At 41.3% G+C, this 13,488-nt stretch overlaps 1 long non-coding RNA gene across 1 annotated transcript; it reads left to right on the plus strand.

The window, feature by feature from the left end:
* Positions 1 to 3,823: 3,823 nt before the first annotated feature.
* On the plus strand, positions 3,824 to 6,989 carry LOC145877447 (uncharacterized). Its single transcript, XR_014391760.1, has 3 exons — positions 3,824 to 4,042; positions 4,294 to 4,340; positions 4,703 to 6,989. It is a non-coding gene; the product is annotated as an uncharacterized LOC145877447 (long non-coding RNA).
* The last annotated feature ends 6,499 nt before the right edge of the window (positions 6,990 to 13,488 follow it).

The following is a 13,488-nucleotide window of genomic DNA, read 5'->3' on the forward strand; positions in this document are numbered from 1 at the left end:
TGTTTTGTTGTAGCCTCTGTTATTGATAATGGTGAGAGGTTAGCGTGTTTTGTTGTAGCCTCTGTTATTGGTAATGGTGAGAGGTTAACATGTTTTGTTGTAGCCTCTGTTATTGGTAATGGTGAGAGGTTAGCATGTTTTGTTGTAGCCTCTGTTATTGGTAATGGTGAGAGGTTAGCATGTTTTGTTGTAGCCTCTGTTATTGGTAATGGTGAGAGGTTAGCATGTTTTGTTGTAGCCTCTGTTATTGGTAATGGTGAGAGGTTAGCATGTTTTGTTGTAGCCTCTGTTATTGGTAATGGTGAGAGGTTAGCATGTTTTGTTGTAGCCTCTGTTATTGGTAATGGTGAGAGGTTAGCATGTTTTGTTGTAGCCTCTGTTATTGGTAATGGTGAGAGGTTAGCATGTTTTGTTGTAGCCTCAGTAACTTTCTCACTCATTATTATTAATGATTCATTCATGATCTTTCTCAATCAAGGCATCATCAGGACTAATTTAGTAGTGTTTAGAAACATGTTGTCTACTCACTTAAACAGATAATTACACCAGTCATCATCACCGAAACATAACCAAAATTAACTGCAAATGCAACCAGGAAGTTTACGACCAAATACTATGCTTTGACTACTTTAATACAATATAAGTGAATTGGTAAGAATACTCATGACTTCTCCAAATAGGGGGACTAGATGCATAAAGTGCTTTTATTAATAAACGTGAAGCAGATACCTATTAAAATATCCTCGAATAAAAAGGTGAGATTATATACTGTCACCTCATTTAAATCATTTGATCTGAAATCCAAAATGTTGGAGTATGGAGCCACATTTAAAATGTTAACTTCACTGACAAAATAGATATGGTGTGGACTGTATACTCAATACAATCTAAATCTGATACCTCACTGTCTGTCTTTTGACTGATACTGCTTTTTAAACTGGTCTGGTCAGTCTACTCAAATATTTGTACTATACATGATTCTATCTGCAGGCAATACCTCGATCATTTGTCATTTCTAATAATGAAACATACATGTTTTAATAGATATGGCATGTTTCAGGTTACTGATGTATCTGAATATGTTCAAAAAAATACTGCCACTATTTTCACCACTGTGTTTTTAAAAGATTTGACTCTTGGCAGGCTGTCAGGCTGTCTAGTCACAGAGGAAAGCTGTGCTTCTCTGGTCTCAGCTCTGAGGTCAAACCCCTCACACCTGAGAGAGCTGGACCTGAGAAACAATGACCTGAAGGATTCAGGAGTGAAGCTGCTCTCTGCTGGACTGGGGAATCCCCACTGTAAACTGGAGACTCTGAGGTCAGTATTCCTGTAGTTGGTCAACAAGTGATAACTGTTCACCAGATCCACATGTGTTTACCAGACACACATAGTCCACACCATATGTGTTTGGACAGTGAAGCTTACAGTTTTAAATGTGGTGCTATGCTCCAGCATTTTGGATTTGAGATACAATGTTTCATATTAGGAGACAGTACAGAATGTCACCTTTTATTTGAGGGTATTTTCATGCATATCTGTTTCACCATTTAGATATGAAAGCACTTCATGTATCTAGAAGTCTTAATTATTTGGACAAATTCTTTTAGTCATAAGTTTATTATTTGGTCCCATGTTCCATGCCTGCAGTGATTACATCAAGCTTGTGATTCTACTAACTTGTTGAATGCATTTACAGTTTGTTTTAGTTGTGTTTTGGATGACGTTTTTCCTAATAGAAACTGAATGGTGAATAATGTCCTGTCATTTTGGAGTCACTTCACTTGTATTGTCAGTAAGAATATAAGATGTTTCTGAACACTTCTACATTCATGTGGATGCTACCATGATTATGAATAATCATGAATGAATCGAGAATGATGATGAATGACAAAGTTACAGAGGTACAAGGATCATACCCCCTCTGTTATTGGTAATGGTGAGAGGTTAGCATGTTTTGTTGTAGCCTCTGTTATTGGTAATGGTGAGAGGTTAGCATGTTTTGTTGTAGCCTCTGTTATTGGTAATGGTGAGAGGTTAGCATGTTTTGTTGTATCCTCTGTTATTGGTAATGGTGAGAGGTTAGCATGTTTTGTTGTGTCCTCTGTTATTGGTAATGGTGAGAGGTTAGCATGTTTTGTTGTAGCCTCTGTTATTGGTAATGGTGAGAGGTTAGCATGTTTTGTTGTAGCCTCTGTTATTGGTAATGGTGAGAGGTTAGCATGTTTCGTTGTAGCCTCTGTTATTGGTAATGGTGAGAGGTTAGCATGTTTTGTTGTAGCCTCTGTTATTGGTAATGGTGAGAGGTTAGCATGTTTTGTTGTATCCTCTGTTATTGGTAATGGTGAGAGGTTAGCATGTTTTGTTGTGTCCTCTGTTATTGGTAATGGTGAGAGGTTAGCATGTTTTGTTGTAGCCTCTGTTATTGGTAATGGTGAGAGGTTAGCATGTTTTGTTGTAGCCTCTGTTATTGGTAATGGTGAGAGGTTAGCATGTTTTGTTGTAGCCTCTGTTATTGGTAATGGTGAGAGGTTAGCATGTTTTGTTGTAGTCTATGTTATTGGTAATGGTGAGAGGTTAGCATGTTTTGTTGTAGCCTCTGTTATTGGTAATGGTGAGAGGTTAGCATGTTTTGTTGTAGCCTCTGTTATTGGTAATGGTGAGAGGTTAGCATGTTTTGTTGTAGCCTCTGTTATTGGTAATGGTGAGAGATTAGCATGTCTTGTTGTAGTCTATGTTATTGGTAATGGTGAGAGGTTAGCATGTTTTGTTGTAGTCTCTGTTATTTGTAATGGTGAGAGGTTAGCATGTTTTGTTGTAGCCTCTGTTATTGGTAATGGTGAGAGGTTAGCATGTTTTGTTGTAGCCTCTGTTAGTGGTAATGGTGAGAGGTTAGCATGTTTTGTTGTAGCCTCTGTTATTGGTAATGGTGAGAGGTTAGCATGTTTTGTTGTAGCCTCTGTTATTGGTAATGGTGAGAGGTTAGCATGTTTTGTTGTAGCCTCTGTTATTGGTAATGGTGAGAGGTTAGCATGTTTTGTTGTAGCCTCTGTTATTGGTAATGGTGAGAGGTTAGCATGTTTTGTTGTAGCCTCTGTTATTGGTATGGCGAGAGGTTAGCATGTTTTGTTGTAGCCTCTGTAACTTACTCACAATTTTTCATGATTAATTCATGATTTTTCTTAATCATGGCACCAGGATTACATTAGTAGTGTTTAGAAACATGTTATCTACTCACTTAGACAGAAAATGACTCCGGTCATCATCCACCATTCAGTTTTTATTGGGCAAAACACAACCCAAAACAAACTGCAAACGCAACCAACAAGTGGGACTTGATACTAAAATCTGACTGCTTTAATACACTATGTTAATTGGTTAGAATACTTATGACTTCTTCAAATAGGGGGACTAGATACATGAAGTGCTTTCAATTCGAAACTTGAAACATATGTCTTAAAATATCCTCAAATAAAAGGTGACGTTATATACCGTCACCTCATATGAAACATTTGATCTTTATTTCAAAATGCTGGACTATAGAGCCACATTTAAAATGTTTGCTTCACTGCCAAAATAGATATGGTGTGGACTGTATACTCAATACAATCTAAATATGATACCTCACTGTCTGTCTTTTGACTGATACTGCTTTTTAAACTGGTCTGGTCAGTCTACTCAAATATTTGTCCTATAAATTAAAGCACTACTTTGATCATTTGTAATTTTCTAACGTGATACATTAATTTCTGAATAGATATGGCAGGTTTCAGGACACTGATGTATCTGAATATGTTGAAATAATATACTGCCCCTATTTTCACCACCAAAGAATAGCAGTGTGATTTTAATATGATTTGACTCTTTGCAGGCTGTCAGGCTGTCTAGTCACAGAGGAAGGCTGTGCTTCTCTGGTCTCAGCTCTGAGGTCAAACCCCTCACACCTGAGAGAGCTGGACCTGAGCTACAATCACCCAGGAGACTCAGGAGTCAGACTGCTCTCTGCTGGACTGGAGGATCCACAATGCAGACTGGAGAAACTCAAGTATGTAGAGGGTTTATGTCAATGTTCATATCAGACATGTTTGACTAGTTAAGGCTAGTTAAGACAAACAGTCTTACCACCACTTGGACAAAGGTGTGTGTGTGTGTGTGTGTGTGTGTGTGTGTGTGTGTGTGTGTGTGTGTGTGTGTGTGTGTGTGTGTGTGTGTGTGTGTGTGTGTGTGTGTGTGTGTGTGTTTGTGTGTTCAGGTGTATCCCTCAATGACTGTCTGTTCTTCTGCCTACCGCTGCAGTGTGGAACATGGTGGAGAGAACACAATGAAACCTGGGCTTAGAAAATGTGAGTGTTGACTGCTGTGAAGAATATGACTAAGAATAAATCTTAATTCAAGTTAAGTCAAAGTCAAAGACCACCATCATTACTTACTTGGTCATATTAAATATCAGCTGTAGTTCTACAGAAGCAGAGATCAGGGACAACAAAGTTTACAAAGAGTTGCTTTGACAATGTTTGTGTCTGTATATTTAATGGGAATAAGTGTGTTTTATATTACCCCACAGTTTAACATTTGATCATTCAACAAGTCTCTTCTCTTTTTGATACCTAGAAACATCTACATTAAATGAATTAGTGAAAAGTGAGTTAACATTCTAATGTAAATGATGATGATTTCTAATATTGTGTCTGGTTTCATCCATCAGATGTCTGTGATCTCACACTGGACCTAAACACAGTAAACAGACACCTCTCTCTGTCTGAGGAGAACAGAAAGGTGACATGTAGGAGAGAGGAGCAGCCGTATCCTGATCACCCAGAGAGATTTGAGGACTATGAACAGGTGCTGTGTAGAGAGGGTCTGACTGGGCGCTGTTACTGGGAGGCAGAGTGGAGAGGGGGAGGGGCTAGAATAGGAGTGACATATAAAGGAATCAACAGGAGAGGAAGGGGTAATGACTGTCTGATTGGTTACAATGACAAGTCCTGGAGTCTGATCTGCTATGACAAAAGTTACTCTGCCAGGCACAATAATAATCTCACTACCATAGACATCCCCTCCTCCAGCTCCCACAGAGTAGGAGTGTATCTGGACTGGCCAGCCGGCACTCTGTCCTTCTACAGAGTCTCCTCTGACACACTGACCCACCTGTACACATTCACCTCCACATTCACTGAGCCCCTCTATCCAGGGTTTAGGGTTTGGGATGTCAACGACTACTCCTCAGTGTCCCTGTGTCATGATGTTTCACTCTAATCGTGTGTTTTATGTTTGATCAGAATATGACATTTAAATACATGGAGTAACACACACCAGTTTGGGCCAGTTTATTCCTGTAAGTAGTAACTCTGTCTCTTTCTGTGATCCTGAAAGAACAGTTTAGATGCGCCACAACCACTGGACACACACACACACACACACTTGACACACACACTGGACACACACACACACTGGACACACACACACACACTGGACACACACACACTTGACACACACACTGGACACACACACACACACTGGACACACACACACACACACTGGACACACACACAGAGACTCAGACACACACACACACACACACACACACACACACACACACACACACACACACACACACACACACACACACACACACACACACACACACACACACACACACACACACACACACACACACACACACACACACACACACAAAGACACACACACACTGGACACACATACACACTGCAATGGAACATGATAATTGTATGTGTCCACATAACTGAGTATGTGTCCTATTATAATGTCCGGTTCTTGGGAGTAAAATCCTGAGTTGCCAACCAGCTGTCCGACTAACCCAACAAAAAAAAGAAAAACAGATGAATCTACAGACACGGATGGTTTACTTACTGTTGAAGTAGAGGCTAGTGCTCTGACTGGAATCCGTGCAACACTGGAAAAGTTGTGTGAGGAGGTAGCAGGGCTGAGGGGGAGTTTGGAGTTCAGCCAGAGTGAAATTCTCACGCTCCAAGGAGAGAACAAGGCACTCACAGCCAAGATAAAAATACACGATTCCAACATGGATTGTCTACTCAGGGAAAATAGGGTGATGAAGGTGTCGCTGCTAGATATACAAAGTCGTAGCGTGGTTGAAAATCAATTTTTTTCTAGGATTCCTGAGGACGCATCCAATAATCCAGAGGGCGCGATCAGAGAATTCATGCAATCTGCCTTGAAACTCCCTATAGAGAAAACAAGGTGGCTTTCCACCGAGTACACAGACTTGGAGCTCGAAGCGACAAGACCAATGGTCCCAGACCGATCATCACAAAATTTGAACGCTACCAACAAAAGGAGCTGATCAAAAGCAGGGGAAGGGAACTTAAAGGGACCAAATTCGGTCTCAATTACCAATTTCCAAGTGAGATAAACGAACGTCATAAGAGAATGTATCCGGTTCAGAGGCAACAGAGGGAGAAGGGTATGCGTGCCTTTCTCCTTGTGGACAAACTCTTTATAGATAGACAGCTATTCCGAGACAGCTCCATAACACCGTGACTGTACTAAATTCTACAGGGACTTCAGGTTGCGAAAAAAAGAAAGTATGGGAACTGTAAAAATATCTGAACACTACGAAGTGGATATTAACACACACGTACATGCTCGCTTACACATAAGGACTTATACATACACAACTGATCTTGCTCTCTTCTCTCACTCTTTTCTCTTCTCTTCTCTCTCTCTCACTATTGTCGAGAACTGTTTTATCATTTAACATGTTTGTTGTTTGTCTATCTTTTTTATGTATTTGTCTACAAGTTTATATATATATTTACAACAAGCAAGGGGAAGATACCAGAATAGGGTCATTGGGGAATAATAACATATTGTATAGAATACATTTGTACTTTAGCGAAGCCGTCTCTAGAGTAATGCAAGGTTTCTTTCATGATCATATGAAATGTCAATTGCTATGGAATAAATAGATACAAATAAAAAATACATGGAAATGCTGGGATGTGTTTTTCAATGATGTTAAAGTAAATTATGATGCAACTATGATGGTGATTCGATATGGTGTGGTGGTTCATTTCTGTATTACCAGATGAGGAGAGACAAACTTCACACACCAGTCAGAGTTATACTTAAACTACGTCTTTAATAATACCCCCTGTGTGATCAGTTGGTAGAGCATGGTGTTTGCAACGCCATGCATGTTGTGGGTTCGATTCCCACGGGGGACCAGTACGGAAAAAATGTATGAAATGTATGCACTCACTACTGTAAGTCGCTCTGGATAAGAGCGTCTGCTAAATGACTAAAATGTAAAATGTAATAAGAGCTTTGCAATAGCACACACATCCCATCCCCGTCGCCAAATGTGGTGATAATTTCTGTATTACCAAATAAGGAGAGATACACTTCACACACCAGTCAGAGTTATACTTAAACTACATCTTTAATAATAAAAGCTTTGCATTAGCACTGACTTTCAACGATTCGCCATTTCTAATGAACCGTTGAGAGTGTCAATACAATGGCTACTGAGATCTTTTATAGCAAAGATCCACCCCCCTAGTCGACATGACAAACCGCAGATATTAAGAACAGTTCACAAAGGAAGACTTTTACTTGAGAGAGGAGTATCCCATAGCCAGATAGCATTCACTATAAATTATCGTTCAGTTTGGTCCCTATGACAAGGTTCTAATCTCGTTCCTGGTACTTCATAGTACAAAACCACCAACTCATCCAATGGCATAAATCAATTGTCAACTCTAGATACTCCCATCTCAAGTAAACCCCCTCTTGACCCCACTCCTGGACAAGGTCACTGGGGGGAGTGAGCCTCTAGGTCATACACTATCCTAGGATAAGTGTAACATCAGAGAGGACATGCAATGGTTCCAGACACTGCCATACACCTTCCCCCAATAGAAAAGGAGGGAGTGACTTGCGCACAGACATTGTGGAGACCAGTAATTGGTTCCTCATTAATCACGTCATCCCTTCACGTGATTTAACAGATACATTCACATATGAAGACAATGTTCCATCCTGTCCTCTTCCCTTTCTGATATTCTGCATAGCACCAAGGACATTTGAAAGACAAGCCTGACCTCTCCCCTCTCTGGGCCCCAAGTGACTGAGCCCCAGCTGAGGGAAGAAGTACCACTGCCAACACCAGAGACCAAAGGGATACATTCTAATAACAAGTATATTACATAAGCATATTATGCAGATAAGACATCTTAATTATCTATGTTACCCAACTAATTCTGATTCCACATTCCCCTCTCAAGGGACTCCGTCCCTTCTGGAGAATCAGAACAGTAACATGGTACCTTACTAACAGTAGTTGCATAGTATATGAATTATTAAAATAAAAAAATACATAATGAAAATTGAAAGAAAATAGTGAAACAAATCCCTTCAAAGTCGAGTACCTTATTTCCATGTAAGATTTCTCCCTTCAGAAACTGAGTTTACAACCTTTATACTACAAGACAGACTTGCATATGTTTAATCATACAGAATAATATATTGTTGAGTAAAATACAAAAAAACAGAACATAGAAATACTCCCTAAATTACAGGAGAACCAGTGTCTAAACACAGTCCTCATCACAACAGATAGGACAGTCATCCCTCTGAGTCCTCATGCTCAGAATTGGGTTCCCCACCATTAGAGATGTAGTCAGGAATAGGGACTAGGTCAGGGAAATCATTCATATACTGTGAACCCTCCCTATCTACACTGTCCAGTGAGAATATTTCCCTGTGTTAACCTGATTGTCATCCATCAATCTCAGATTCTTCATCTACACCTACTTGATTTGCAAGCAAGGGCATAGTAAGAACAACATCAACCACTTTATTAACCTGTTATGGCTAGGGGGCAGTATTTTCACGGCCGGATAAAAAACGTACCCGATTTAATCTGATTATTACTCCTGCCCAGAAACTACAATATGCATATAATTATTAGCTTTGGATAGAAAACACTCCAAAGTTTCTAAAACTGTTTGAATGGTGTCTGTGAGTATAACAGAACTCATTTGGCAGGCCAAAACCTGAGAAGATTCTGTACAGGAAGTACCCTGTCTGACCATTTCTTGGCCTTCTTGATTATCTCTATCCAATACAGGGGATCTCTGCTGTTACGTGACACTTCCTACGGCTCCCATGGGCTCTCAGAAGGCGGCAAAAAGCTGAATCGTGGCTTTGCAGGCCCTGGTTGAAAAACAGTAGCGCGTTTGGATAGTGGCCGGTCACAGTACTATGAGACTGAGGCGCGTGCACGAGTCGACTCCATGTTTTTATTCTTTCGTCTTTGAACGAAAACCACCACTCCCGGTCGGAATATTATCGCTTTTTTACGAGAAAAATGGCATAAAAATAGATTTTAAACAGCGGTTGACATGCTTCGAAGTACGGTAATGGAATATTTAGAATTTTTTTGTCACGAAATGCGTCGTGAGCGTGACCCTTATTTACACTTCGGATAGTGTCTTGAACGCACGAACAAAACGCCGCTATTTGGATATAACTATGGATTATTTGGGACCAAACCAACATTTGTTATTGAAGTAGCAGTCCTGGGAGTGCATTCTGACGAAGAACACCAAAGGTAATCAAACTTTTCTAATAGTAAATCGGAGTTTGGTCAGGGCTAAACTTGGTGGGTGTCAAAATAGCTAGCCGTGATGGCTGGGCTATCTACTCAGAATATTGCAAAATGTGCTTTCACCGAAAAGCTATTTTAAAATCGGACACCTCGATTGCACAAAGGAGTTCTGTATCTATAATTCTTAAAATAATTGTTATGTTTTTTGTGAACGTTTATCGTGAGTAATTTAGTAAATTCACCGGAATTGTTCGGTGGGAATGCTAGTTCTGAATGTCACATGCTAATGTAAAAAGCTGTTTTTTTATATAAATATGAACTTGATTGAACAAAACATGCATGTATTGTATAACATAATGTCCTAGGCGTGTCATCTGATGAAGATCATCAAAGGTTAGTGCTGCATTTAGCTGTGGTTTTGTTTTTTGTGACATTATATGCTAGCTTGAAAAATGGGTGTCTGATTATTTCTGGCTGGGTACTCTGCTGACATAATCTAATGTTTTGCTTTCTCTGTAAAGCCTTTTTGAAATCGGACAGTGTGGTTAGATAAAGGAGAGTCTTGTCTTTAAAATGCTGTAAAATAGTCATATGTTTGAAAAATTGAAGTTTTTGTATTTTTGAGGAATTTCTAATTCGCGCCACGCCTATCATTGGATATTGGAGCAGGTGTTCCGCTAGCGGAACGTCTAGATGTAAGAGGTTAAACAATTTCTTCACACAAATGATAATTAGCAACAGAGCAATCAGTAATATTAGACCATAGATGAGCCAGTGGAAAATAGTCGCTCCCCAAGCACCAAACACTGACTGAACCCACCCTAACGGATTCCAGTCGATGTCAGGCTGGTGTTCCCTATCGAGAACACCACTAAGCTCCTTCAAATGTTCCACTACATTAGTTTAATTTTAATCTCCCTGGGGTATGAATGTACAGCAGTGATCTCCTATAATTTGACACACCCCTCCTTCACGTGCTAGCAACATGTCAAGTGCCACCCTATTTTGGGTTGCCATGAGTCGAGTGGCTTGCAACTCTGGTCTTATCATAGAAACCCTGCAGTGGTCAAATTTACCAGGGATTCCAAATGATATCCTAGCCTATCCAACTCATGTGCATTCTCCGATGCCCCATACCAGGGGATTAAACCGCGCCAGAACTTCTCCAATTTCAAGGATCGTCGCGAGTTACTGGGGACATAATTGGATTGCGAGATGCCCCTCTTAATTCGTCTTAACCTGCTTGGAATGGAGGAATTAGTTTTATGCATTACCACAAGGGAGATGTTTAGTTTACCAAAAATACAGCACCCTGTCCAATTTGTTGGTAGGTAGAGGTAGGCATTATCACCACAGATCCAATAATGATCAGTAAATGTTGCTGAGCCAAATTGATGAGGAGAACGATCGTCAGTTTCCACATCAATAATTGTGTGCCCCACCCTCAGTCTAATGGGGTTTCCAGAGCTGCATGTTCCCTTCTTCCAGCTACATCCTATTGGGAAAACACTATAATTGACACCTGTTGACATTCCCAGATAGGATTCATTAAATTGTGGTATTGAAATATTGCTTGGGTTGTGACAATGACAGGTCCTAAATGGGGTTCGCCGGGGTTGGACTTGAATAGGTTCTGGTACACGAGATCTAGGTTCTAAGATGATTCTACTGCACCAATGTGAACAATCAAATCCCCCCCGTAAATCTTTTGTTGATGACAAATTACCATTAATGCATTTATCCCTCAGTGTTCTACCTAGTGAGTGTTGACCCCCTGTGTTCTCATTGGACAAGAGCACTTCTAGTGCACATAGAGTGCCATTAATGATGACCTCTACTGAATACTGTAAGAATGGGGAGATCTCTGTATGTGGAAACAAGCTACATACATAACAGGAGGTATTTCCTAACATCAGTTCAGTCTATACTGTATAGTTAAGCAGTGACCACCAAGTGTTTCCCTCGTGATTCCTACTATGGTGCTCATCCAGTGGATGCATCGACCTTCTTCTTCTTTCGATATGGGAGCGGCTATTGTTTGCTGGACTCCTGTCCTGAGCTTGCTGTTGGCTTGAGCTGGAGTGGCTGTTATTTAAGTCCCGCCATGGGACTGAATGGTCATCAGTCGAGTCCGTACCATGTTGTCTTTCCAGGACCGGTTGTCCTTGAGTCACTGTCCATATGACAACTGTAATGAGAAGGCTCAAGACAAGAGCAAGAAACATTATGCGTAGAGTCTGGGCCTGATCCTCCCATGGCCATCTAGTCGGTGACTTCCGGCGTCTCTGGTCCTCCATCCTCAGGGTCTGGTGGGCAGTATGGCACCTTCCTGCAGTGGATGGCGTGGATCCAAGTAGACCTCTCAGCTACGCGAACAGCAGTGGGGGTAATCAGCATCACCTGGTATGGTCCAGTCCACCTCTGCTGGTTCCAATGCTTTGGTCTCAGGACTTTCACCACCACCCAGTCACCTGGTTGCAGTTTGTGCAGGATCCCCACCAGAGGCTAGGGTAGAGACGCTTTCACCCTGAGGAAAATAGCCTTCAAAACATTGTTTAGAGCAGTACAATAACTTACCATGTCATCGTCACAGCCCATCAGTGTCAGCTTGTTCTGTGGGAAGGGAGAATTGATCATCCTCATTGGTCTACCTGTCAGAACCTCATGAGGAGCTAATCCAGTGGTTCTGTGGGGCCGCTCTCGCATGTACATCAGAGCCAGGGGCATCACAGTGACCCAGGAAAGCCCTGTCTCTGCCATAAGCTTCACCATCTTAGATTTAAGGGTCTGATTAGCTCGTTCAACTAAACCGCCAGATTGCGGCCTATAGCTACAATGGGTCCTGAGGCCTATCTGCAGACTCTCAGACAAGGTCTGTATCACCAGGTTCACAAAGTGGGAGCCATTGTTGCTGGTTAATTTAGATGGTAACCCCCACCTTGGGATGATCTCCCTAAGGAGATTCTTGGCTACTGCCATAGCAGTGGAATGTCGACATGGGAAAGCCTCTACCCACTTGGAGAAGGCATCCACTATCACCAGACAATATTTGTAACCTTGACAAGGAGAGAGTTCAATAAAATGCATCATTATGTGTTCAAATGGTCCTTCAGGGGTTGGATGAGTCGACAGTGGCATCGGAATCCCTCTTCCCATGTTGTTAGTCATACAAATCACACATTTTGCACAAAATTGTTCAGCAAACACAGAAAACCCAGGTGCAAACCAAAATGTATTTACAAAATCAACAACTCCCCCCTTTGACACATGATCCCTACCATGTTACAGCTTAGCTAAGTTGGGGAAACATGAACGTGGTAAGACTGGTAGCCCAGCCGGGCCCAGCCAGAGTTTCTGCACCTGGTCATATGTACATAGTTGTTTCCACTTCCTCAACTCAACAGGACCTACAGAAGATTGCAAGTCAGAGATATCAGGGGGAGAGAAGAGGTTATGATCAGGAAGTAAAACCATCTGTAACACAGGGGCCTCCAAGGAGACAGCTGCTGCCTTAGCTGCCAAGTCAGTCATAGCATTACCTTTGGAGACAGGGTCAGAAGAGTTAGCATGAGCAAGGCACTTACAAACAGCAACTTCAGAAGGGAGCAAAATAGCCTTTAGCAAGTTATCAACAAGTTTTGAATGAGAGATTGTCTTACCGGAGGAGGTCAGGAAGCCATGCGCTTTCCACAGAGTACCAAAATCATGTACCACACCAAAGGCATATCTGCTATCTGTATAGATATTAGCAGACTGGCCTTCAGCTAATATGCAAGCTCTAGTGAGTGCAAAGAGTTCTGCTGCTTGAGCAGAAAGGTGGGAGGGTAATTCAGCACTTTCCAGTGTGGTTGAGGCAGTAGTAACCGCATACGCAACCAATG

This window comes from Salmo salar, chromosome 03 (assembly GCF_965601325.2).
Source record: "Salmo salar chromosome 03, fSalSal1, whole genome shotgun sequence".
NCBI lineage: Eukaryota > Metazoa > Chordata > Actinopteri > Salmoniformes > Salmonidae > Salmo > Salmo salar.